Source organism: Miniopterus schreibersii (assembly GCF_964146895.1).
Source record: "Miniopterus schreibersii genome assembly, chromosome: 7".
Taxonomy (NCBI): Eukaryota; Metazoa; Chordata; class Mammalia; order Chiroptera; family Miniopteridae; genus Miniopterus; species Miniopterus schreibersii.
This window is the reverse complement of record NC_138108.1, coordinates 61,965,346-61,992,730: the sequence shown is the minus strand read 5'-3', so window position 1 is coordinate 61,992,730 and position 27,385 is coordinate 61,965,346. Positions and strand designations below refer to the sequence as shown.

General features: G+C 39.8%; 1 long non-coding RNA gene across 1 annotated transcript in view; it reads left to right on the top strand.

The window, feature by feature from the left end:
• Positions 1-340: 340 nt before the first annotated feature.
• LOC308559506 overlaps positions 341-27,385 on the top strand; it is a 42,265-nt gene continuing 15,220 nt past the window's right edge. The window contains exon 1 of the long non-coding RNA XR_013999140.1: positions 341-645. This is a non-coding gene — a long non-coding RNA (uncharacterized lncRNA). The remainder of the gene's footprint in view (positions 646-27,385) is intronic.

Here is a 27,385-nt window from a genome sequence, read left to right as displayed (position 1 = left end):
TTTTGTACAATGTGGAGAAAATTTTTTAGAAAGGAACTTATTCTCGTTTTGAAACAGAATTGATCTTTCCTCTGGAGGAATTATTTGGAGCCCGTGTTGTCACACAGGAGGTGGGCAACTTCTTAGTGCAAGCAAAGGGTGATAAGGGGTCCCCTGGATTGGGAGTGTGCGGAGGGGGTTGGGGGCGGCAGGGGTCCAAGCCAAGCCAAACGGTTTTCTCACGTGCAAAACTCACAATCCAATCCTTTCGGAGTTGAGCCTAGGATGGGGGGGGGGGGGAATCCGGAGCATCTCTGAGAAGCCCTTTCAAACAAAATCAAAACAGGACTAGAGAATCTCAGACAGTCCCTAACATCCCTGCTGGGAGGCCCGCGGGCTGTGGAATCTCGCACGTCACCTGGCCCCAGCGGCGCAGCCAGCTGAACGGTTTATTTTATTTTATTTTATTATTTTTTTTGAAGTTAAGGCTGAAATCTCGGCTTCAGGGCTTTTGCCGACGTCTCCTCCACTGACAGGAACCAGCAAACTTCAAGACTCAAATGAGCGTCTTAATTTATTGACGCAGAGCCGCTCTGCTCGTTGCCCCCAGTTCTCCGCGCGCTGCGCGCCCCGCGCCCCAGCTTCGGTCCCGCGTTTGATCTCCGGGTAAGGCCCCGCCGCCCGGCGGAGGAGCGCGGGGGGGTGTGGGGGGGAGGCCCCCGCGCGCCCCCCCGCCGTCCCGCAGACCTGTCCGCGCCCCGCGCCCCGCGCCCCCCGCCCCGCCGCGCGGTCAGCTGACCCGGCTCGCGCGCCGGCCCCCGCCCGCCGCCCCGTTTCCGGCCCGGGGTCCGCGAGCCGCGCGCGTCGCGGGAGCGCCGCGGCCGGGAGGTGATGCTGGGGGCTGATTACCATGAGAAAGGCTGTGCCTGGAAAAGCCGCCTCCACGCGACTGTCAATCTCGCTAAGGAGGAGAGGGGGTGGTGACGGAAAGGGGCCCTGGAGGAGTCACCAGAAAACTTGGAGCGAGTTGGACGCGACGCAGGCCCGAGGAGGTGGCTTTCGCCCGAAGTTGGGAGGCGGCGGGCTCGGGGCGCGGCCGCCGCCGCCTCGCGGGGACTGGAACCCCAAACCCTCTCCCCCTCTCCCCCCCTCCCTCCCTCCCGCGCGCCTTTTCAACCCTTCTTGCCCTTTCCCCTTATTTTCTTGAAATTCTTTCCCAGTTGCATTTCCTGCATTCTCCTTTCTTTCTGTTTGATCTCTGCCTTTTGCAATCTCTTGTTTTGTTTCTTAACAACCTCTCTTCTCCCTCGGTCGCTTTTCTGCCTCCTTTCTGTGTCCAGATTTATCATTTCGTTTTGCAAACACAATGTTAAATATGTAATTAATCTACCAGCAGGAGGTCAGGGACACCCTGACTAAAATAACTCCCTGGCTCATCAGAGAACAAGTTCACCAGGTGTCAGTGAAAAGAAAAAAAATAATAATAATAATAATAAAGGTATAAATCAGTCATCTCAGGAATCATAATTCCTTCTTATTCTGAATTATCATATCAGCTCAAATTGACTTTCAAAAATACAGAATCTTCCTAAAAATGATTAATACTTGGAATAGGGAACTTCTTTAGAATTAAGGCAATGTGAAACACTTTCTCATTATTAGTGATGTTTTAACAGTGTTTAACAGACTTTAGAATTACAATAGGTAATTTAAGGAAACTTAAACTGGGCTTTTTCCTTTCATGACTCTCTGGAAAGTGTAGAAAATCTCCCAAAGTACCTCCCCACCCCCTACTCAAGATCAGTCTATTGGAGAGAAACATCACCTCATGCTTTCTGTACATGCTAAGCAAAGGCACAGCTTGAGTTGTTGGGTTGTTTCCTTGGCTAGGTTGCCTCATTACCTAACAAGTTAGTGAACATAGATAGGGCTGCTTGTGTCACGAATGTGGCTTTGTTTTGTTTTGTTTTCCCTTTTTGTCTGTCTTTCATTCATTTTGGGCATTCATTTATTCTCTTCTTAAAATTCAGAGTTCGCACTTGTTTACACTTTGTTTACCTTGTTGAATTTTTAAAATTTGTTAGAAGTCAATCGAACACGTATATGAAGCTTTTTTTAGGCCAAGAAAAATAAAGATGCATTTGAAAGATGCCTTTTATGCTTCATAATTATTAATTGACATTTTATGATGAATAATTAATCATTTGAATAATTTTGGTATCTCTGATCTGAACACATATTTGCATATCTAATATTTGATTTTTAACTGTGTTTTTGAAAAAAAAAATGTTCATTCTCTTAGGATGAAGAAACAAAGTAACATTTAAATGTAAGCTTTCTCTTCAGCACTTGTAAAAGTTCATTTATTGATTCGAACTATTCCTTCTGTATATCCATAAAACTTAACAATTTTTAAAGCATTTACACATAGCAATCACATACAAACATGTGATAGAACTGCAGTTAATTAGGAAAGGCAATACCCTGTATAAAATCGAGTCACTCTCTTCCCTAAGTGCAGAGGTGTGTGTGAATTATACACCATATTTTCTTACTAGAATTTGGTCATAGAACTTTTTGGTTATGTCTGTGTATACATGACCAAAAGTAAAATATTGAGACAACTGACAAATTTCAGACCTGGTATTTAAAGATAATTTTTTTTTCATTTTTAAAGTATTAATATGTGGGCAGGTTTAAAGTTATTTTAAAATTATTAAGCAAGCATATCCCTGATATTTTTATGCCTTGTGTCAGTTGAAGCCCAAAGTAGCTATTTTGAATAGCAATCCTGCAGATCCCCACTTTTATGATTAGGTGATTTTCTCTAAGTTTGTTTCCTTACCTACAATGTGGGTGTACTAATAGTGGCCATTCCTTAGGGTTTTACAGAAAATTAAATGAAGTAATACATGAAACTTCATTGTAGTGTAGCTTTATTATTATAATGACAAGTTGAAAAAATAACGTGGAATATACAGATCGATTAAAAACAATATAAATTCTTTATGACTTCCAAAAAAGACTATTTACCTTTTGGTATTATTCATAATTTTTCTATTGAGAAATGAGAGCTGTGTCATCAAGTGAAGAAATAAAATGAAAAGCATCATAGGATTTATAGCTGGTTTACAATTCTTTAGACTTGTTCAAAAGATGCATAGCCACAGTTGTGAAAATAAGTACAGTATTTTTTTCTTCTGTTCAGCAGTTAATTTATTGTATTGGATATGGTCATAGTTTGGTTACAAATACCAGACTTCTCTTAGTCCAAGTGTATGAACTTGAAGTTTCTCATGTTCTTTAGTAACGCATTGTCTTTAAGTGTAAGGGTTAAATGTGCAAAAGCTCAGAAGTGGTCTTGAGTAAGACTTGTGAGAAAAACGGGCCAAACTTACAAATTTGGAGACCAGGAATTTGGCTGTCAAAGCACTGTTTGCTGTAAGACCATTCATAATGAACTGAGCATTCCCCTTTGGAACTGTAGCTATCCAGGGGTCTGTGCTAACTTTAAGTACCTACACTGGGGAAGAGAATCAGTTTATTAAATGGAAAATGATATTTTTGAGTCTCTTAAACATCTACAAGGCCAGATTTTTTTTTTTTACACAAAAGCTGAACAATCAATGCAAATGCTAAAGGGAAAAACTGTTGAGATATTTAATCCCAATACAGATGAATTTTTGTTGTTGTTTTTTAAGATTCCTCAAAAGCATTTAAAGGTGTCTAACTTGTTTCCTTTCTCAAAAGATCCATGCTTTTTGCAGGTCAAAACTACCAAAAGGGCCATTTGGACATCAGCCTATGGGGCTTGGAGTGCCCCGTGCTTTTTTCTTTTTTCCATTTTAAAGGGAAATGGAACTAGAAATTGTTTGCACCGACAAATTGTCTCGTGACCTGGGAAAAACTTCATGCTACCTTGTGATCTTTGAGAGTCCTTATCCTGTTAAAAGGTCCAAATTAGAAACTTTGTACTCTACTCAGTTCTAATTTTGCACTGGGGAGATTTTTTCCCCCCAGAGTTGTTTCAGGCACTTCAATATAAAAACTTCACTCTCAGAAATTATCCTCTCCATGATAAACACAACTATGAAATAATAATAGCTAAGAAAAACCACCCTCCCCTGCAAACCCAAACTGCTCCTCTAGGCCTGGCAGTTTTAGATGTGCCCTAGAGGGAATCAATGACTTTTCCTTGTATTCAAGTGTCTGATTCTTCTGTGGCCTTTAATCTGCCAGGTCCACCCTCGTGGCCAACACCATGTACATGTGACATCCAACATCCCCTCACTTTTCACAGACATCCTACTGAACCTCTCGTGCCCACGCATTCCGCACACTCACTGCGATCCACACCCAGACATCGTCCTGGATAATTTAGTTAGTACTTGTCGCTTGGTTTGCCACTTGGACCTAACACTTAGGCTTATTTTTTTAGTTACAATATTGGCTCAGGTCAAATGCTCAGGTTGAATGCTTTCTCTGGCTTTGTTGCCTCTGGCTTTGCAGATAAAGTGGGTTTCCTAGTTCAGTCTTCTCTCCGGAACCCTAGACTAGGGAAAAGCTCTCATAAGCAGGTTCCTGCTAATTTTCCCTCGCCCTGTGTTGGGCCCAAGCATAGGACAAGCTAGTGATGATGGAGATATCACGACACAGGTATATCTGGGGATGATTTTTATTTTCTATGTAATTTCTTTGATCACTTGCTGACTGGGAACGGGACATCAGTATATTTGAACCTAGCTTCTGTATGTTCTTCTCGATGATAGCATATTATGGTGGCAAAGATAGAGGTTTTGGCATTAGATAAACTGGATTTGACTCCCTGTTTTGTGAATACTAATTGTGTTTTGAGGTCAAAATATTAAACCCCTGTGAACCCCATTTTTAAAATGAGCAAAAGTATTTAGATTTAAGCTGGTTGTGGTGAAAAAATATGGCAATATACGTGTAAAATCTGGTACAAATTAGGCATATCAATAAATAGGAATTCCTTCCCACGAATTAGCCTAAAAATATATGAAGTTAACTTAAGGAAAACCAGTGTAGATGTAACATGTGTTCTAGGTGATCTTTATTTTAAATTATTTTCTCATTATTTATTTAATTATGGTATGATTTTATTAGGAACTGTTTAACTGGTTCTTGCATTATACAGAAATTAATGCTGATAACAAAGTTGGAAAAGTAATATAGAATTTCTCAGTTTGTAGTAGAAAAGGTAGGGTGTTCATGATATTAAGCACCATGATACTAACCTCTGAGATGAATAGATGTACGTTACAATTTGATTATATATTTTACACTTCCATTTACAATTGTGAGGAAAAAATATTTCCCCACATAATTCTCTCTCTCTGAGTTGGCACAGGAGGAAGCACTCTTGTAGCCAGCTGAGAGTGGTCAAGAAGTGCTAAAGATCCTATTTGTTCAAGGTAAAAAAAAAAAAAAAGAGAGAGAGAGAGAGTGTCTTAATACTGTTCAAAGCTCTTTACGTACTCTTACAAAAACTTAAGAGGCCTGAAGGAATTGGAGTTGGAGTAGACAGGATGGCATAGCACTTAGAAAGTTTGTCTGCATTGTCTTCTCCCCACCCACCCACCCCAGTTGAATGCTGAAGAATGAACCCAGGAAAAAAAAGGTAAGAATATGTATGTAGTGAAGACATTGCTTCACACTCCTGCCTGCAAAATTGGGAGTCAGGTTGAGTCAGCAGGGCCCTGGCATGATTACTGTGTATGTGACTTTTCTACCCTATGCCCTAGAAAGGAGGGTGTCAGGGGAGGACTGGGCTGTGGACACAGGGAGCATATTGTTGCAATGGTTCTGCTACAGTGCAAACCAGGCTTCTCTTTCTCTCTCTGGAACTAACTTTGCTACACATGCAAAAAAATCTGTTCCTATTAGGTTTTTCCTTGGCCATTGTGGAACCATAAGTATGGCTCCTGTGGCAAAGGGGTAATTTTTCTGGGTTGAGGGAAGCTGGCTTACCTATTGTTCTTGGCACATGGCTAGCACCCTTCTAGACAAGACGGACAGAACAAAGCTGAAAGTTCACAGAAAATACTTGGCCTTCTAAACCAAGAAGGAAAAAATTAAAACCCCATTCTTTCAAAGCTTAATTTATCTATCTACTAAGTATTTGGAATTTTAGTTTTGAGAAATCAGCATGATCCTGAGCTATATCATTACCTATTATCATTTAGCAATTTATAAGGGATGCTGCAAAAATATTTCCACCAGTTTGCTGTAGTTTTTCTGTAAGAATGATCTAAATTGAAGATTTGCTTCTATTGGGGAAGATTTTTGTGCAGTTGAAGGAAATGTTCAGGGTTAGAAGAAATATGCTTGTGAATGTCATTTGGGATCACATTGGACTCTGAATTTGGGGCAAAGTAATGCTTGTTATGAGATCGAAGAAAAATACACCATATTTTGGAAGTTTTTAACCATTGCTTCATTTAGAGTCTCGAAACAGTAATGTATTTGACAAAGAAAAGCAATCCCCACTGATATGTCTTTCTTAATCCTCTGGAATAGTGCCTATTATATAGTAAATATTTGTTGTTGTTTGTGGAACCTGCCATTCATTAAAAAGTTTTAAAGGTAAGGAAACTGATCTATTTCACACTCGTAATGGCTTGAGATAAGAATGATGATAGATGAGGGTCGCAGGAGGGACCATGGACACTCAGACCCACACAACCTCTTTTTATCATGTTATATTTCCAATTACGTAGCACAAGTTGCTCTGCCTCTTCTGTGTCAGCTTACACATGGCCTTAAAAAGAAGGAGCGATGCAGAATTTTGCGTATATATTTGTCTTTACCTTTCAATGGCTCTAATGAATCTTTTCATGGTTTATTTTTAAGTAACTATATTAAAATGTAATAAGAGGTTTTCTCTGAAAAAAGAAATCTTGAGAAAACGGAGTGGACTAGGAGAAGTATTTGCTTCTGAAGGCAAGTGTGAAGTTGTAACTTAGGATCAATGGTGCCCTCACCTTCCTAAAACCCCAAAATAGCCAAAGAAAGAAAACAAAGATGGGGAATTTTGTTCCATTTCTCTTTCAACAGGCTAGATTTTCCTGCCAGCAGCTTCATTTTCATGTGGAGAAGTATTCTAACTGATTGCCCAAAGGTATACGAAAAGTGTGAGCCCTGCTTACAATGCTTTCTCCAACACCTTTCCGTCTCTCTTCTTCCCTCTGCTTTAGGCTCTGTGAGGCCCTCACCTCTTTTTACTTTTCTTTTGACACTCTTTATTTAGAGGAAAGAACTATCTTTCAAAGATAGCCTGTCCACAGCCTTCAACAGGCTTAGCTTTGAAATAATAAGATGTGACCCTAGGATTTGAAATGTCCACTGGGCTGCAGAAGATTGCCTGAAGGAAACAGACTGTTTACCTGAAATATGTGATGAAGTTGGACAGTTCAAAACTATTGCTGCACACCCAGTGCCTAGCATGGAGTCTGGTGCACGAAAGGTGCTGAATAACGTGTCTTGAATGAATGAAAGCATGCATGCATGAATAATGCTGCCAGACTAAAGGCAACAGATGTCATTTGTTCCGCATGGGGGGGAAAAAAAGGAAAAAGGCATTAATGTAGGTGTAAAAATCACCTGTAGTCACAAACAGGATTCTCATACTATTTTTGAATTCTGCGTATGATATTTTATTTCCAAAATGAAATACCTAAACCACTTACAAAGCAGTAGAGTTGTAACAGTCCCTCAGTCACTCACTTGCAAAGGAAATTTTCAATACAAATAAAGTCATACATATTTATACTAGGGTAATTCAAAATAACTTCCTCACATAAGCACAGCTACGTTGAAATAAAATCTTGCCAACACTTCTGAGTACATTAAGGGGAAAAAAATGCTCCCCATAGCGTCCGAACTATTTAAAAAATCTTCCCAGCTTCTTCAACATACATCAGTTATCTCTCTTCAAATCACTGACAAGAACTTAAAAACTGCTTCATCAGAACAACTGTTACCCTTTCTCATACTCTTAACTAGAACCTGATCTTCTAAAAAGGACCATATTTACAGCTTCTTTTGAAATTTTGAAACCATTTGGCTGATATGTTTTTGCTACATTTTCTCTGCCTGATTTAATTACTAGGGACATTTGCATGAAAACAGGAGGATAGGGACATAAGATTTTTGCCTTATGAGTTCATCTGTTTCTGATGCTTATTCCCCACCTGAGACCAGTATCTATTTTATTACAACTGGGAGGCCAGGAGCTAGATTGGAAATGATTAAGAAGTTGTTGGAAGTGAAATAAAGTTCAGAAGAAGGGACTTGGGAGGCTAAGGGATTGGTGGATGATATGATAATACATTTTCTTCCAGGTTACTTACTTACAAGAGATACCAGTGTAATTAGCTTAGTTATTAATAATAGGAAGGAGCAAAGGGAAGGCCAGACATTACAAGCATGGCCATTTGGGCAGCTTCAGGAGGAAGCTGCAACTTTTCACTCCCCAGGGAACCACTGGTGCATTTCCTGCAAATCACTGGGGGAAGGGGTCCAACAAAGGGGAAGATGGACACATGGGGAGTGATCTAGGGAAGGTGCCTGTCAGTCTAACCTGGAACAAAGTTCATTGGCTAGAGAGGGTAGAGCCAATGGAAGCTGGTGAAAATTTGGAAATACATAACCCCCCAGACAAAGGAGTTGGCTCTTTTGGCTCTTGCAGCTCTCTTGCATTTGCCCGTGTTCCCTCCATAGCCATGTGGCCCTAGAGCTGGGAACACAAACTAAGCTACGCTGATGCTGGACTGGAATGTAAAAATGTGTAACGGAAACACCGGCAACGGCTTTGCTCCTAGCTCTGCTAAAGGCAAAATGGGACTTTTTTCTTGGTGAAATGGAGAGAAATGGGACCTTGGAAACCCAGGGGTTTGATTCCACAGAAATAAAGCTTCCTACAATACCTCATTCTCCTGTGCAAATCTCAGGAAATTCCTTTTCTTGTGACATTGCAAGAACCCCACTTCCACAGGCAACAGGTAGGGACACAGAGAGCTCCCCACTGATAACAAAAGCAGTCCGTCATGTCAGTGACACATGCTGTTGCTATTAAAAAGGTTAGAAAACTACAGAAATATCCAACACTTTAAAAAAGTTTAGGCTTCTTTAAGAAAACCATGCCTGGGCAGTTACTACTCTGTCACAGGTGTGGGCAGGTATCAGAGAAACCAATGAAGGAATCAAGGTCATGTGTGAAATCTAGAGAAGGCCACTAAAGTTGGAAAGGAGGTAAAGTAAAATGTTCCACTAATTCTGATCACCTTGCAGATGCTTGTGGTTTTTTACAAAAGAATCAGAGTAGACTATTGGGATAACTTCTCAGCATCTTTACCTGAAGGTCAGTGGGTGTGTAGATATGTACATATTCAAAGCTGAAGTCATAATCTTCTTCCAACTTCTCACTGTCTCCCATATTCTCCAGCTTGCTGAAGGGCACCATTGTCCATCCAGCCTTCTAAGCCCAAACCCTGGGTTGACCTTGGATTCCTCCCTCTCTCTTTTTAGCCTTCATATTCCAACACTCAGCAAGTGCTAATGATCTTACCTCCACAAGTCCCTCAAAAAATGTGCTCCAGTTCCTCAAATCCTCCACACACCCTAACCCTATTTCAACTACCCTATTTCATCTCTTTCCTGGAAGACCCATACCACCTCCTAACTGACGTTCCTGTTTCCAGTCTCTCCTCCCTCATATCTATTCTCCACACCATCGCCAGAGTGTGTGAGTGATCTAAAACTGAAGTCTGCCTGTGTCACTGCTGAGCACAGAAGCCATCAGCAGTTCCCCATTACATACCTGCTGTTTCTCAAATTCAGGTAACCCTAAGGATGGATGTTAAATACTCATAAATACTGTTTTGAAATAATGATACTTCAACTTAAACTTTTTTCATTTCCCTTAGTTTTGGGTAAAATTGAAAATGAAGAAGCTGGGCTGTGTTAATCTTGCCTGTCCCTTGGTTTGAGTTACCCCAGTGTGAGGGGCACAGTGCCAATGTGACAAACCATAGGTTCTTCAGCAAAACACCTGAGGCCCACTTAAGGCCTACATCTCTTCATTCTCCTCTCCCACTGCTCTTCAAATGGCATATTACACTTTTGTACTGTTATTTGTATTTCCCCTTGAACAAACCATGCTGTTTCCAATGTTAGGGTGTTTGCTTATGCTATTTACTCTATCAGGAATATTCTTTCCTATTTCCTTTATTGGCCGACTTCTCTGTTCATTCTTTAACTCAGCTCACATGTCATTTCCTTCTGGGAGTTTGAAGTTGGCTCTTCTGTGTCCTCATAGCACTTAACACTCTGCCTGGAGTCACTCCTCTATAGGTATTCTCTCAGCTAGAATCAAGCCTCCACGAGGCCAGGGACACTACTAGCATTTACATCTTTATACTCTACGTGAGCTGAGTGTTGTATCCCTAACCCCCAATGTGATGCTATTTGGAGGTGGGACCTTTGGGAGGTAATTATGTTCAGATGAGATCATGAGCATGGGACACCCATGATGACATTAGTGTCCTAATAAAGAGTGACACAGAGGGATCTTGCTCTTGCTACATGCCTGCACCATGGAAAGGCCACGTGAGACCACAACAAGATGGTGACTGTCTACAAGCCAGGAAGCCAGTTCTCATCAGGAACCAAATCCACCAGTACCATGATCTCAGACTTCCCAGCTTTCAGAGCTATGAGAAATAAATGTTGTTTAAGGCACCCAGTTTATGGCATTTTGTTATAGCAGCCTGAGCACTAAGACAAAGCACTAATATGGATCCCAATAAGTACCTGGCACATAGTGGACACTTAAGGATCATTTTAGAGCTGAATATAAATGTCATGGTGCAAACTAATTTCCATCACTGACAACAAACTCCAAGTACATGCACACTCCACTGAGAACACAGTCAGCCTCGGGGAGGCTACAGCCCTCCCACGCTGCATAGGAAGAGGGTACACCAAAGTTGGAAATGTCTCATTGAAATTTTTGAATCACTTGCATTTAGTTTAGATGTGCATCTGCAAATATATTAAAATAAAAATACCTTTCACATGCAAAACATTTTCACATTTCAAAGCTTTCACACATGCATTTTCTTCCTTAATCCTCACAATAAACTCTCAAGGTTGGTAGATATTATTATGTCCAATTCGGAAAAGCAGGAAATTAAAATTCTGATGGAGTAATATAAAACAATCCCACCAATTTGCGAGGTCTGATGTTTAAGATGTGGAAATATATTTGTGAAGCTGGTAAAGGACAAATTTTGTTATTCTTATGTGACAGATGGAGAAATAGGGTGTTGAAAGAACTGGTTGAGAGTCACAGAGACCACCATGGAAGCAGAAATTGAACTCAGTGCCCTGCGACTCAGTTTAGTCCTGATATAGCCACTCGTTCAGAGAAATCCCACATGAATACATGTTAGAAAAGATGAAACTGGAAGGAATTGTGTTTTCTCTTCTTTTCCATAACTGGTTTGTCACTTATTAACTACACAAAGATACAAAACCATAAACACACTTGTCCACAAGAGCAGTTTGGGAGCTAAATAGGAAAGTTAATTTGGTTTATTTTGGATAAAAGTGTAGGGGCCACAGGGATCATACAAAGACTGAACATTTAAGATTTTCTTTCTTTTGCCATGAAGTCATAAAATTCTTAGTTTTAACTTTATATAGTAAGACTGTGTAAATATATGTCACCACCAATTTTCCAGAATTATTTTCTGATAAATATAAGTCCCAAGAAAATGAAAATTTTTTATGTTTCTGTTGTTGAATGAAATGCTACTTCCACTAAGAGGCTGGTTTTTACTTTTCTTTACTCAGAATTTTATGAAGCAAATTTAGCAGATACTCTTGAAGGGAGAAAAATTTCACAAAAATTAAAATGATACATAAAACATATTATTTAATATATTTGTGCTTTAATTCACTGTTGAGAGGCCAGTGCTACAAAATAAATTTTGCATATACTATGAAGCAACACCTGAATGCAAAGATACTTATAATCTCTTCCCTACTTACCCTTAGAAATTGGTTAAGCAGTTTTTTTTCAAAATATGCTTCTGTGCATGAATATGTTAAAGTTAAAATGTGCTGGCTAATGCATCGGTGTTATCAGCCAATTAATACATTCAAATCTGCGAGGGCATTTCATTTCCTAAGCTAATGGATTGCTTGACAATTATACACATGTATCACATATTCATTCTCTTAAAGAAGGCTTATTAATTCCCTACTGTGTGCTGGGCACCATGCTGGGAATAAGAATACAGCAGTGATCAGGACAGACCTAATCCTTGCGGGCTGGCTGGGAAGACAGACGGTGTGTGATGAATGCTATTGGGAGTAGAGAAGGCAGGCCCATCTAGCCAAATGATAGCTACAAAATAAAGTGAAGGCGAGAGTAGATCTTCCTAATGCACAAAAGGTCAGGTCTCTGAAATCCATCAAACAGCACTGAAATTAGTTTAAATCACCTGCGACGGGCTATTCCCCTTCCAGGCTGGGCTGAAGGCCCGTTGGACCTCAGAGTAGGCTGGAAGGGAGAGGGGGGAAGGCCCAGTGTGAGAGCTTCAGAGCGGGAGGCCAACAATCCAACCACAGTACCATAGCTAAAGGGCTTTGGTGCACAAAGCTCTCAAGTGGCTGACGTCAGGATCCAGGGTTCATTCTGGTGAATGTTCTTGCCAGCTATGAGGCAATGTCTCTTACTTTCTGGGGGTTCTGCCTTGGCTGTTATAGGGCCCCAATTGGCAGCTGGGTCTCATGGACAGCTCTAGCCCCCAGACAGGGAGACATTGGCAAGGGCTAGACAGATTATCAGGGGAGCAACTGGGGTTCAGGCCAGGGCATTTGTTCCAGCGGAGAACCAAAGTGCACAATGGGCACCATAGCAGATACAGCGAGTGACCAGAGGGGTTCGGGGCCTGGGGGCCGCTCCTCAGGGGCTTTTCAGGTGCCCGAGTCCTCCAGGTGACGGGCTCAGCGCAGCAGTGTCTCTCTCTCCCGATACCCTCTTCCTGCCACCAGTGCCCGCCTCGCCAGGGTTCGTTTGTTGATATTACAATACTGTCTCTTATGCCCAAATACTGAACGAGGCTTCTGCTTGCAACAAGAACAAATAAGAGTTTTGAATGTGAATTTGGCTTTTTTATTGGGAAATAATATTTTCAGTAATTGTCAGTTGATTAAAATATACCTAAGGCTTAGGATTTATTGCTGCAAAAGATGTGATGCTTGACATTAAAACAAATAAAAACAAATAACTTTAAGAGTTTGATTTATTTATTGATTACTGGTGGTAATCTTCTGTAACAAAAGTATACAGAAGTCTTTAATTAGTGAATGTATGAATTTTGTTTCCTTAAGTATCTTTACTCTTTACTCTTGAGATAAGTAAAAGCACATGTGCACCTGTTGTTACCATGCAGTGGGTTAGGTCTTTTAAAATGAACCCAATAAATATAAGCTCATCATTGTTTATGTTTTTTGCTCAACTTTATTTTTTAAAAAATCACATAGAACTTTATTTTCTGTTTGAATTTAAGTTCACTTTATTTCTTTTTTAAAAATCCTCACCCAAGGATATGTTTATTGATTTTAGAGAGCGAGGGAGAGAGAGACGGAGACAGAGAGTGAGAGAGAGACAGAGAAACACTGATCAGTTGCCTCCAGTTGTGCCCTGATAGGGGACTGAACCCACAACCTAGGTATGTGCCAGGACCAGGAATCAAACCTGCAACCTTTTTTTGGTGTATGGGACTACACTCCAACCAACTGAGCCACCTGACTGGGGCAAAGGAAGTTCATTCTTAAACCTAGGTGCCCAGGCGTATTTTTTTTAAAAGCTGAGCTAGGCAGCACAGGTTTTAACTCGACCACTTACCAACTGGGCAAGTGATTTTGGCCAAGTCACTTAACCTTTTTGGGCCTTGGTTTCTACATCTGTAAATAAATATAAGATAATAGCACCAACCTAATGGGATCATGATGTAGAGCAAATGAGACAGTGGGGATCCAAGTGCCTGTTAACTGTCAAGAGCAAACGCAGGTGTTCGGTATTTATGCTCAGACGCAGGTTATGCCCTCCTCAAGCAAGCCAAAATGTGAGCGCATTCAAACGCTCAACCAGTTCCTGAGGCAAGAAATGGCAACAAGGCAAAGCCTCAGCGAAACTCTTGGCCTCTCACCAACCCTCTACAAAATCTTTCCTCAGTGCATACAGTATTTTAAAAGATGGGGAAAGATAAAATAAGGAAGAGAACAGCTTTTTTTCTCTGACCGTTAAAACATTTTTTCTTCCCAAAGAGCTCAGCTATAGAAACTGGAGGCCTGACTCCGTCTTGAAGGTGGCCATTCAAAGCACTGTCTAGAATGTTGTATTTATGCAAGTGAGGTGCCATGAACATGTACTCCTATCAGACAGAGGTGGACATGAGCAGAACAAGCTTGTTCACAAAGCCCTGCCCTCCGCTTGGCCATGGGGCTGATGTCTGCGCATGAAATGCTTCCTTGAACAAAAGTTGAAACTTGTGTGTGTGCACGTGTGTGTGACTGTGTATTTAACATGTAAAGGAAGAACGAAAGCGAGACACCAAACTCTTTCATGGACTCACATTTAGGGCCAAATTTTAATAACACAGCTGTCCAGATGTGAGACACTAATGAGAACATAAGGAATTCCTGGATAGAAAAGGGATGGTTGGCCCAATGGCCTGTCTCCTTCAAGTTTATTGCAACACACCTCTCAGTGTTGTCAGCATATCTTCCACCCCTTCTGCCTACATAAACATGTCCAGCTGTCTCTTAAACTCATTTTTACTTTATGTTTCACTCAATGGACTTATTTGGTAATTTGCAGTGTTTTCCATATGCTGGTGGATCTTTGGATGAAGTCGTCCTACATTATCACTACTTCTTAACTAATTACATGAAATGTTCAATAATAAAATGTTTACGGCAGACAGCAATGGAAGTTTGGAAGAAATCAACTGAGAAAACAAACAAACCTGTAATAAATTTAGAAAGAAAATAACTATCCTTTTGCTAACCTATGTTTTAATCTTTTTGATGTGAAGATGTAGATGGAGAGTGATTAAAGTGGGTAAGTATAAAAACTTTCTTTTTCTATATTAGTCCCATTGACAAAATTCTTTGCAAGAAGAACATGCTAAGCTCGATTGATGTAATAAAAAAGGGATTTGATGTTTTATTTTGGTTGGGTTAAAGCCATATTCTAGGTAATATTTTTATTTCCCTAATTATATCAGCATTTCAGGCTAACATAAATTTGACTTGCATTATTAAAAAAATTAAATTGGTTTGCTGAACCAGTGTAGAGATGATTTTCCACTAAACACTTTTCCCAGAAACTTTTCAAATGACTGAAGACCAACGGCCGTGGGGTGAACTTTTAGGTTGACTGTGGGAATTCTAGTTGGAAAATACACCTGAAACTTCCTTTGAGATTCAATTGGAGCTCAAGGAAGTGGAAATAACTGGGGTGCTGAGGAGAACTAATAAAGAATTAGTATATACTTTAGTTGAATATTTTACATTTTCATTTTTGAATGCCATTATTTAAAAATGATTTCAATATATGTATGTTTATTTGATGTACTTATGTAGAGATTATACATCAATTTTAGTTTTTTATTGACAAATATGTAAGATGAACAACTCACCCTGGCATTTCCTGGTTTTAGCCCTGAAAGTCCCACTTGCTGTGAAATCCCTCAGCTACGTGCAAACAGACACTTCACAAACACATATTTAAAAAAACTTGCCCAGCCGGGTGTGGCTCAGCGGTTGAGCGTCGACCTGGGGTCCAGGTGATCAGGGTTCGATTCCCGGTCAGGGCACATGCCCGGGTTGCGGGCTCGATCAATGACTCTCTCATCATTGATGTTTCTCTCTCTCTCTCTCTCTCTCCCTCTCCTTTCCTCTCTCTGAAATCAATAAAGATATATTTAAAAATTTAAAAAAAACAACCAAACAAACCTTAAAATAATTTGCCCCTGATATTTGCTGGGCTTTTTGTTCTGCCTACTCCTCAGGCTCTGGGAGCTCAAAAAGTAAAGAGTTACGTTAGCATTAAGGATTCTGCTCTCTTGCTCTAACAGCCTATGTTTTGGTGTCAGCACCTTGGTGATATGGTGAAAGATGATCCATGTGATTTTTTCTTTTAAATTGTTTCCAAGTTTGGACAGATGATGGTTTACTTTAAAAAAAAAAAAAAAAGAGTTGGAAAATCAAACCTATTTTCTTCTAAACTTTTCTTCCCCAAGTCACTTGCTCTCCAGACACATTGTAAGATACATCCTGAATCTAGCACCTTGAATGATCTCCAGAATCCCAGAAGCCTAAGCAATATCCTATTGTCCAGATAATTGTAGGAAAAAATGATCTACATTGAGTTATTTTAACCTTGTGTGCCTCACAATTAGAGGAATTCTGTAGTAGTTTGCTAATTTTAAATTTGTGGAGTGTGACTTGTGAACATTGTCAAGGAGGCGGTCTCAATAAAGAACATGCCTGAGTCCACTCCTTAATGATTTTTGGTTTCAACAAAACCCTTTATAGGATTCCTCTTCCTAACAACCGCTCTGCCAGGCATTGTGTAAACTAGCATTCTTCATGGTTAGATGATCTCATGGAAGGTGACCCAAAGATGTTAAACCCAGAGGAACATACCCAGCCACTTAGAATTTCTACATTTTTCATACGTGCCCTGTGTCTCTGTAATAGCACATTGCTCTGTGCATGTGTGCGTGCGTGTCTATGTAAACACGTAGCATTTAGCTACAGAACATGTCACACATTTCTTTCCTGGTCACCATGCTGCATGACTGATCCATTTCATAGAATGTGTTTAGTATGGTTCATTGCCCACTGGTCTTATTATTTAACAATTTGCATTAAATTGAATTTTCTATTTACAGGTGTAAATGGAAATTTTGGCTTCTGAGAATTTATTATTTACTGGCTAGAGTGTTCTTGGTTGAATTAGCTCTGCCAATATTAGATTGTGTATACCTGGAATAGATTTGGGATATTTAATTGGAATAGCATCATAATAAGAACTTTTTTTATTTTTATGGCTAAGCTTGAGCTACTGAAGCCAAATCAGTATCATTAGTCTAGGAGACATTTACCATAATTCTCTAGAGGTTTTAAAAATATGTATGTGGCCCAGCTGGGCATGGCTCAGCGGTTGAGGATTGGCCTAGGATCCCGGCGACTGGGGTTCGAGTCCCCGTCAGGGCACATGCCCCGGTTGAAGGCTTGATCGCCAGTCAGGGATGTGCAGGAGGCAGCCGATCAATGACTCTCTCATCACTGATGTTTCTATTTCTCTCTCCCTCTCCCTTCCTCTCTCTGAAATCAACAAAAACATATTAAAATATATATATGTGTGTATTTCTTGATGGATCAGAGGAAGTTAAATTAGTGGTAATATGTATAAATTACTCAAAAGTTCAAAAAGCTTGAAACGTTTATCATCTGCTATAACATTTTGTTGATAACTGGAAATTTCTCATTTTAAACTCTCCCGGCTTCCCACAGGCTCAAGAAACCAGTGCTTATTGACTGTGTCCTGTTTGCGAGGCTCTGACTATATGCTTTACCCGTCTTGCTTTATTCAGTCCTCAAAAAGCATCTTGTGAGGTGGGCATTACGTTTATTTCCATTTTACAGGAAGGAATGCTTAACAAAGATCACAAACTGGCCTGCACACATACCCAGTGAGTGACAGAGCCACTCCTGCTTTCCAGGCCTCTGCTATGTTCTGGGCCAACTATTCCAAACTCCACAGCAATGTCCTTCTGCCACTGCCCCCAGGTCCAGCTACCACTCCAATGTCTCAGTGTTTCAGAAGATGTTAATACCATTCACTGCCATGGGCTTGGACATAGTGTCCCACCCTTACCTTCTGTGTCTGACACACTCTTAGTTTTGCTCTTTGCTTCTTTTTTGTTCTTTTTGCATCTCCACCCCTGGAGTGGTCACCAACAGTCATACTGGATCTAGCAGAAGTCCAACCAAACTCCTGAGACATCGTGTATTCGTCTTTAATATTTTTATTTTTAACTTCTCTTTGTTTTTAAAACATCTTTATTGAGATATAATCCACATGCCACATACTTGACCCATTCAGAGCCTACAATTCAATGGTTTGTAGTATATTTACAGATATGTGCCGCCATCACGAGTCTGTTAGAATATTTTCATTACCACAAAGAGAAGCCCCATACCCTTTAGGTATTGCCCCCTCCTCCCATCTGTCCATCTCCCTCAGCCCTAATCGGCCATTAATCTATTTTCTATCTTTGTGGATTCGCCTATTCTGGACATTTTATATACATGGAATCACATAATCCTTGGTCTTTTGTAACTGGCTTCTTTCGCTTAACATAACGTATTCATAGTCCATCCACATTGTAGCCTGTGTCAGTGCTTCGTTCCTTACCGTGGCTGAAGAGTATTCCACTGTATGGATATACCATCTTTGGCTTACTCATTCATCTACGGATGGAAACTTAGGTTGTTTCCACTTTTGGTGACTGGGAATAGTGCTGCTATGAACACTTGTGTACAAATTTTTGTTTGAAGACCCGTTTTCCATTCTTTTGGATATACACCTGGGAGTGTAACTGCTGGGCCTCTATTCTACATTTCACTTTTTGGGGAACTGTCAAACTTTTCCACAGCAGGGTACCATTTTATATTCCCACGAAAAATGCATGATTCTGATTTCTCCACATCCTTGCCAACACTTGTTATTTTCTGTTGTTGTTCTTGTTGTGTGTGTTTTTCTGGGTTTGTTTTTTTTTTTTTTTTTGGTTGTAGCCATCCTTGTGGGTGTTAAATGGCCTAGCTAATTTTTAAGATCATTTAAAGACTTTTCAAGAAAACTTTATTTTTTCCTCTCCTGTGTTCCCAAGCACTGGATTACACCTCCTTTAAATTATTTGCCACCATGTCCTGTGATCTCCTGTTCTCTTTCTCTGCCTCCTTAGCTCCCTCTTGACATCAGGATGCCTTTGTATTCCCAGGGCACAGTGTCCTGAGCTCAGGACAGGTTTGTTTTTTAAAAAAATATATATCTTTATTGATTTTAGAGAGAGGAAGGGAGAGGGAGAGAGAGAGAAGAAACATCAGTGATGAGAGAGTCATTGATCGGCCGCCTCCTGCACGCCCCAACTGGGGCTCGAACCCGCAACCCAGGCACTTGCCCTGACCGGGATCCTAGGCCAATACTCAACAGCTGAGCCACAGCTGGCCAGGCCAGGCTTTTGAATGAATGAATAAAGGCATAGGAAAGTTGTGGGAGCAGGGAGTATTGAGAACTAACATTTCTTTATGATCACCTCCATCATGCCAGGCACTGTGTATCACTAACATATATTATCTCACTTAATTTTCCTAAGAATAGGAAGAATAAGGTGTTATGGTCTTCATTTCACAGAAGAAACTGGAACCAGAGACAATCTATTATCACCCAACCACTGAGCATAGAGCCTGGCTTCAGAGCCAACTCTCTCTATCCAAAACCTGTGTTAAATTCACAACAACATTACTACTCTTATTGCCACTATCATGAACTGCCTCCACTTATTGGATGCTCCCTGTGTGCCCCATACACCATGACACCTACTATCTAATTTAATAGACAGATATTATCTAATTAGATAGACAGGTACTATCTAATTTAATCATTTTAAGAACCTCGTAAGTTATTATTATTATTTCAGACAATGAAACAGTCACTCTGAAGTTAAGTAATTTACCCAAGAACAAATAGCTAGTAAGCGATGAGCTCCATCCATACCAGGTCTGCTTAGCTGCAAAATGTATGCACTTCTGTCAAGGTGGGGGATGTGCGTTAGAGGCCCGAAAGCTTACCTTAGTACCTGAGAGTATGGGAAGTTAGTCAGGCACCAGGCAACCGGACAGCCCAACCAATTTTTCCAAGTACTCTTGTTTTTTTAACTGCCTCCAATTGTAATTTTGGTGGTGTAGACATTCCGCTAACTGTATGTATTTTGAAAAAACAGTCTGTAACCCTAAAAAAAGGTTCTGTTCACTGGTTTATTGCGTTTTAAAGCATCTTACCTATAGTATATCTAAAGTATGCTACATCTGATTGAAGCATTGGTTACATAGTAATAAACTGGCTACTCCTGTTTTTAAGAATTTGGTCATTCATTCACACATTCATTCAATATTTATGCCACATAGTCATTTTTTTCTTTTGCCATATAAATACTACCTTAGAGCGATATAAAATACTGGTAAGAATCTATAGTAAAGATAAACAAGAAACATTATAACTAGCTTAGAGTATTTTAAAAATATACTTTAATTTTATACTGATTTATATATTCTGATTTCAGAATATCTTCCCAAGATTTATATTAGGCTATTAAGTACTGGGAAACCTCGGCAAGGCCATGTTTTGGGAACAGGTGAAAGTGGGAAAGGAGAGGCATCAGATGACTTTAAACTTCAAATAATTTTAATCAGTGTATTTTCTCATTCTCAATATCTTGTTTTGATGTTTCACTTACTCTTCTTTTGTCATGCTCTTCATGCCTTTTTTAAGGTTTCTTTTTCTTTTCCTTTTTGAAAATAAAGGCCTATGTTACCATTTGGCATATGTCTTCCTTGTCAGTGACATCTTGAAAATTAAAAAAAAATAATACCTCCCTCGCATGCATCCATACAGGTTGGCTGCCCGTGACTGCACCATGCTTCAAAATGTGTCACCTTATTAAATCCTGCAAATTGTTCTGAACATTGTCTCTGTAAATGTTTTGGAAGGGCTTTACTGTCAGGTCAACTTTCTAAGGGCTAGAAATATGTCAAACCTGGCAGCCTTACCTTTATTTAAGAGCCAAAATACAAATAAGTAGATTACAAAGCAATCAATCAATACAGCGTTGCAGGATGTTATGGTTGGCATTGACCTCGGAGTTCGGCACCCTCATTTTACAGATGAGTAAGCTCATCTGTAAACTCCGCAGGAGATGGGGTTTTTTCTTGACTCAGTTACAGCTGGTCAGGTAACCTTGGTGTGCTGCTGTGTCTTCGTTTCCTCATGTGAACGAGAGGAACTTTCCCTTTCTTAGATAATCCTCCAAGCGTTCTCCCACTTCGAGTTTCTATGGTGCCACGACAAATTCGATATATTGTATTTGATACATTTCTAGTCCTTAAAAAGCTTCCAACATCACACATAAGGTTCCTCTAATCTCTTACCAGTCTCCTTACATATTCTCTAAAAGTCGGGCACACTATCAATTTATAGTTATTGGCAAATTCATCACTTTTATTCACTATTGAGAGAATAAACAAATGGAGATCTTTTTCCCATTCAGTTCAGAGCATTTCTTCACTTTTTCCCCTCCCTGGTTTGTTGTTGTAGGGTTGCTTGGGGATATTAGGTTACTGATCTTTGTTTTTCTTTCTACAAGAAGCTTTCACTAAAGTATTTTTTCTGGGGGGGGGGTCATATAAGAAACAATGACTCTCACATGCAAGTAATTAAACGGATGTAAGGCAAGAAAAAAGTGGCACCGATCTGAGTTGCTTAATTTTCTTTCTTTCTGAAAGCTTGTGGAGCCTAATCTGAAAGTTGTGTCCAAGAGCGCTCAGGCTTTCTGGGAATATTTGCTCTCTTACGTTTCATTGAAGTTTTGGGTGAGCATAGTCCTCCTGCAAGGCCTGGGCAGGCAAAGTTTGGCAAACAATCTAATCTGATACGATGCATGCTTTTCTACTCAACTGTAAAACCTATTTCATTCCGATATCACCTGCTATTCTTCTGGCAAGTCTTTGGAATGGAGATCCTAAATGTGTCAAAAATATGTAATGTATTTGCGATTGGAATAAATAGAGACCAGGGTGACTTAGCAAACTTGTTTTCACATGTGCTGGCCAGCACTTGCAGAACTCTAAAGTAGGTTATGTTAGCCTTTCCACTTTCAGTGCCTTTATGGATGTGGTGTTTATATATCCTAGATTTTCCAGGGCAATCCTGGATTGTAAATATTCTGTCCTGTTGTTCCCATAAGTACGATCAGACTTGTCAAGCTATGTGTCATGAGTTTTGGTTTGGAAAATATGGACTCCGTATGTCCATCAGAGCCTGTTTTTTCTGGCCCGATGCCTCGTGCTATTGCTCTACCGTGCCCTGCCCCTAGCCCACTTCCCATTCTCATCAAAAGCTTGTTTCTGTTTCAGTCCACTTGCTCTCTCTGCCTAGTGTCTAGGGGGCAATGTGAACAGTAAACTAATCTGTGCTAATGGGCAAGCAGGAGAAAATCAGGGTCAGGAGAACCCACATAGCCACAGTGTTCTGTCTCCTCCCGGGCAGCCTAAGTGGCACTCTGCAAATAGTGCCGTGGTTTCATTTATCTCCGAGACAAAGTCATTCTACGGTTGGTTGGTGGGGGCAGATTTCTTAGGAGGCCTCCACATTTCATTGCAAAGATAACTTCCTACTCTGTCCACATCTTGGGTCAGCTTTGCATACGTGTCCCAGATATGGTTAGGTTCCCGTAACAGTAGGAGAGGAATAAAAGGCCAGTGTGCCAACTTTATTTCTCTGCCCACAATTATTTCTTCTGGTATGTGTACACTGCTCAAATGCTCTTTTTACAAAGTTGGAAAGCAAAATTGTTTCTATGACAATATTTGCTGAGACAGCAAGACAAATCTATGCCTCTCCATTCCCAGCTCCGACTTTAAAAGGAAATGTATTTTTTAATGAGGAGGCTAAGTTTAACATTTGAGGGATGATATTTAGGATTATTTGAAATATTTTGTAGATTTCAAGTTCATTGCCTGCCATTTCCCTTTTAGCCTAATCTTGTTATTTTTATTTACTTTATGTGATTTTATTATGTAAACATATAAAGATTCCCACTAACTGTCCAAGCAGCTTGCTTTTAAAATCCCTGCTTAAACACTTTTATTTGTATCACTTTTTTTTTTTTTTCTTGTCTTGGTTTAGTACTTAACTGTGATAAATTTCAATGGAATCTCCTCTAATTCTTTAAAAAATAACTTCTCATTCCTCTGTTAAGCAGTTTACCTTTTAGAAATGCAACCAGTGCTCCTTTTGGGGGTTTGTGTTACCTTAAAAAGCAACACTGTACCTTGTCTTTTTGGTCCAGAGAACATTTGCTGAACAAGATGCTTTCAATATCATCTATTATTTTGGATCATACCTGGTTAAGTCTCAAGAACAATCTCTTGAGACTGTTGACTATTTAGGAAACTAGAAGAGCAAACAAGCACCTGGTGTCTTTAGAAACAGGATACAAATTTAGCATAGTTATTATCCTAATCAATATCTGAGGAATTAAGCTGCCTTATTATCAAATCCATGCTTTCCTTACAGTCTATTATCAGTTTGTTTTTCTTGATCTTTTATGTCTGTATTCAGCTAATGTAATGCTCGCATTGTAGAGTCACCAGGTCTCTTTTGTTAACTGTAATCTTCTAAGAGTTGTATTTAACTGAGGGCTTAGTACATACCAGACATACTAACCTCTAAAATCTTAACAACAAATCTGAGAGACTGGTATTGTTATCCCCATTTTACAGATGGGAACATAGGTTTTGAGTGGGTTAATCATATCTTTTCAGTCTCACAACCAGTGAGAATGAAGCTTAAATCCAAACCAAAGTCTGTCTGACATAAAAACCCCCACTTCTAACCACTGTGTATAGTACTTCCTGTTAACCATGGATAAAGCTGTCTGTTATGTGAATCAACATAATCATTTACAATGGACTTCCTTCTTTTATACTTCAATATGCTTGTATAAAAGCATTTAATATTTACTTGTTGGTTTTCTTTTTTATTTGAAAAATGTCCAAAAAGTACATCATATAAAATAAAAAGTGAAAAACTCCCCTGTCCCTCCAAGGCCTTACACTCCCTGATGTGTGTACTTTCCAAGACCTCCCAGGCCTATGTTACTCTATAGACATTTCCTTTTTAATTTTTAAAGTCTTATCTTGAGGTTTATCACCAAAATTACTACATCTTATCACCTTCTGCGTGCATAGGGAACATATAAAAATTTATTCCTCTGCAAAATTCTGTAAAGTAGTTTCATGTTTCCCCCCCTTTTTAAAAATAAGGATTTTGAAAGTCAGAGTCTGAAATCAGTGAATCGATCAGGCAAATAGTTTGAGAATATTGACTTTCCCCTTGTCTCCTGATATTTATCCATCCTTAAGTGGTAAGAAGAGAGATATAGTCAAATGCTTAATATTTCATACTAATTTTTGTCTAAGTGGATGGTTGGAGATTCTTAGAGATCCTTTCCTCTTTTAGGTCAGAAACTTCTTTTAAAAACATTTAACATAGGCTGGTTCAGGCTTCCGCCCTCTACAAAAAACTGGGGGTGTTTTCATAATGAACAAGTGGGGGAGGCGAGGGTGAAAAGACTGAAGGAAAGGCAGTCATCATCGCCGAAGTTCTAGAAGCACCTCGGCTCCTATGAATCCATCAGAGTCGATCTTCAATAAAACTGCGTAGAAGGCAGAGCTTGTCTTCACCCTTTCCTTAAGCAGGGCTTTCTCTTTTCTTCTTTTGGGCTCCAACTGACAGCTCTACATCTATTACATTTCCAGTTATGGGCTTGTGCCTTTGTTAAATGTTTGTTTCTCTCTGCTGGCCTGTCAACGGTGAAGCCTGGGACTTTGTCTTAGTGTCGCAGTGCCTAGTCAGTGCTGCACAAATGGATGTACGGTCAAGGCAAACACGTGTGTGAGCGATTGAATGATGACCAATGGCTTTGGGGTCCCTAGAGTAAATGGCATAGGAATTTGTAATAAGGGATTACCTTAGTGTGAGAGGCAGAGTGTTCCACTGGACAGAGCACAGGGCTGGAGTCATTTGTCTCCCAAACCCTCCACTTACTAGCAGTGTGATCTTGGCTGAGTTCTCAGGTTATTGGGCTCAGCTGTCCCATCTGTGACATGGGCATAATATCACGCATGGCCTGTGCTGCTGTCGAAATTTAATGATAAAACGAAGTGACATGCCTACCCTGGTCTTCAGATGACACAGACTTTATTTATTTTAACTTTTAAAAATGTTCCCTTCTGGTAAAACGTGAATAACATAAAATTTACCACCTTCAACATTTTAAAGTATAGAGTTCAGTAATGTTAAGTATATTCACATTGTTGTGCAACTAATCTGCGGAACTCCTTTTTCTTGTGAAACTGAAACTCTATACTCATTAAACTACAACTTCCCATTCTCTCCTACCCCCGGCCCTGGGAAGCACCATTCTTCTTTCTGTCTCTATGAACTTGACTAGTCAAAGCACCTCATATAAGTGGGATCTCACAGTATTTGTCCTTTTGTGACTGGCCTGTTTCACTTAGCATAATATCCTCAAGGTTCATCCACATTGTAGCATGTGTCAGAATTTCTTCCCTTTTTAAGGCTGAATAATATTCCATTATAAGTATATACCACATTTTGTTTATCATTCCTTTACACTTGGGTTGCTTCCATCATTTGACTATTATGAATAAGGCTGCTATGATCATGGTTGTACAAATATCTCTTCGAGACTCTACTTTCAATTCTTTTGGGTAAATACCCAGAAGTGTAATTGCTGGATCATATGGTAATTCTATTTTTAATATTTTGAGGAACTGACATATTGTTTTTGATAGAGTCTGCACCATTTTACATTCCTACCAGCAGTGTACAAGTTCCGATTTCTCCGCATCCTTCTCAACACTTGCTATTTTCTCTTTTTTTGATAGTATCTATCCTAATGAGTGTGCAGTGATACCTCCTTGTGGTTTCGATTTGCATTCTCCTGATATTAGTTATCTTGAGTATGTTTCTATGTGCCTTTTGTACATTTGTATATCTCCTTTGAGAAATGTCTATGCTAGTCTTTTGCATACTACACCAACTTTAAATTAATAGCAATAGTAATATGACTACTACTGTGATTAATGATCATTCACTAATTTGATAATTATTTATGGTGCCTCATCTGTGCCAGATCCCACTTTAGGAGTCAGTGATACAACCGAGGGCAAAATAGACAAAAATTTCTCCTTTCAAGGAGTACATTTGAGAAGACATACAAAATAAATGAGTAAAATGTAGAATATGTTAATTAATGATAAGCATGCTGGAAAAAAACTAAACTAGGGAAGGAGGATTAGAAGTGGGAAGGGATTGACATTTTAGACAGGGTGGCTAGGAAAAGCCTCATTAGGAAGGTTTGAACAGTCCTGGAGAAAGTGAGGGAGCGAGTCGTAGCCATATTAGAGAGAAGAACTTTCCAGACAGAGGAAACAACCAGCACAAAGCCCCAAGGCAGAAATATGCCTGATGTACTTGAGGATCAGTGTCAATGCTATTGGACCAGAGCCCAGTGAAAGGAAGGACACTAGGAGAGGAAGACTCAGGTAGGCGTGTGTGTGAGCATGTGCTTGTGTGCACGAGTGCGCGTGTGCCTGGTCAGGTAAAGCCTTGTAGGTAAGGTTGCCAGATAAAATATAGATGCCCAGTTAAGTTTTAATTTCAGATAAACAACGAATATTTTTTCAAAAGTTTAAGTATGTCCCAATATGTGTAAAACCTACTTGTACTAAAAATTATTCATTTCACTGGGCTTTTATATTTTTATTAGCTAAATCTGACAATGGTCCTTGTAGGCCATTGTAATGACTCAGGGTTAGATGGCGTGACACCATCTCATCTAGTTTTAACAAGGTCACTTGCTGTTGTGTTGAGAATATACCCTAGGGAAGCAATGGTGGAAACAGAGAGACCAGAGAGGAGGCTTTTGACTAATCCAAGCAAGAGATGATAGTAGCTTGGACCAGAGTAGTAGCAGTAGAGGTGGTAAGAAGTGGTCTGATTTTGAAGGTCATTATCAATTTGATGTATGTGCTTCTCCTTCCAGGAATACTAATATTTTTAAATGAAGATGCCCTGAGCAGTTGGAATGAGTTTTCATTCATCCAAATTAGCATTTATTTAGCATTTGCTATATGCCAGACACTGTGCCAGTTGCACACAGTTAAAATAAAAACCCAATCTTGGTACTCAAGGAACTTGTATTGTAGTTGTGAGAATTCAAACTCTGTGCTGCCTGGGGAGAAATACTCCAGGCAAACGTGCTTGGTGCCCTGGAAATCATATCAAGTAGATGCCATCTATTATCTTATAAGGAGGGTGGTCATATAGTTTATCATCTAAACAGGGGCACCTTTGAGACTGAAAGGGCACACTACTCCAGGTAAAGAGATTGAAATCAACACTGTACCAGGCAAGCTCAGATCTAAAATCTTT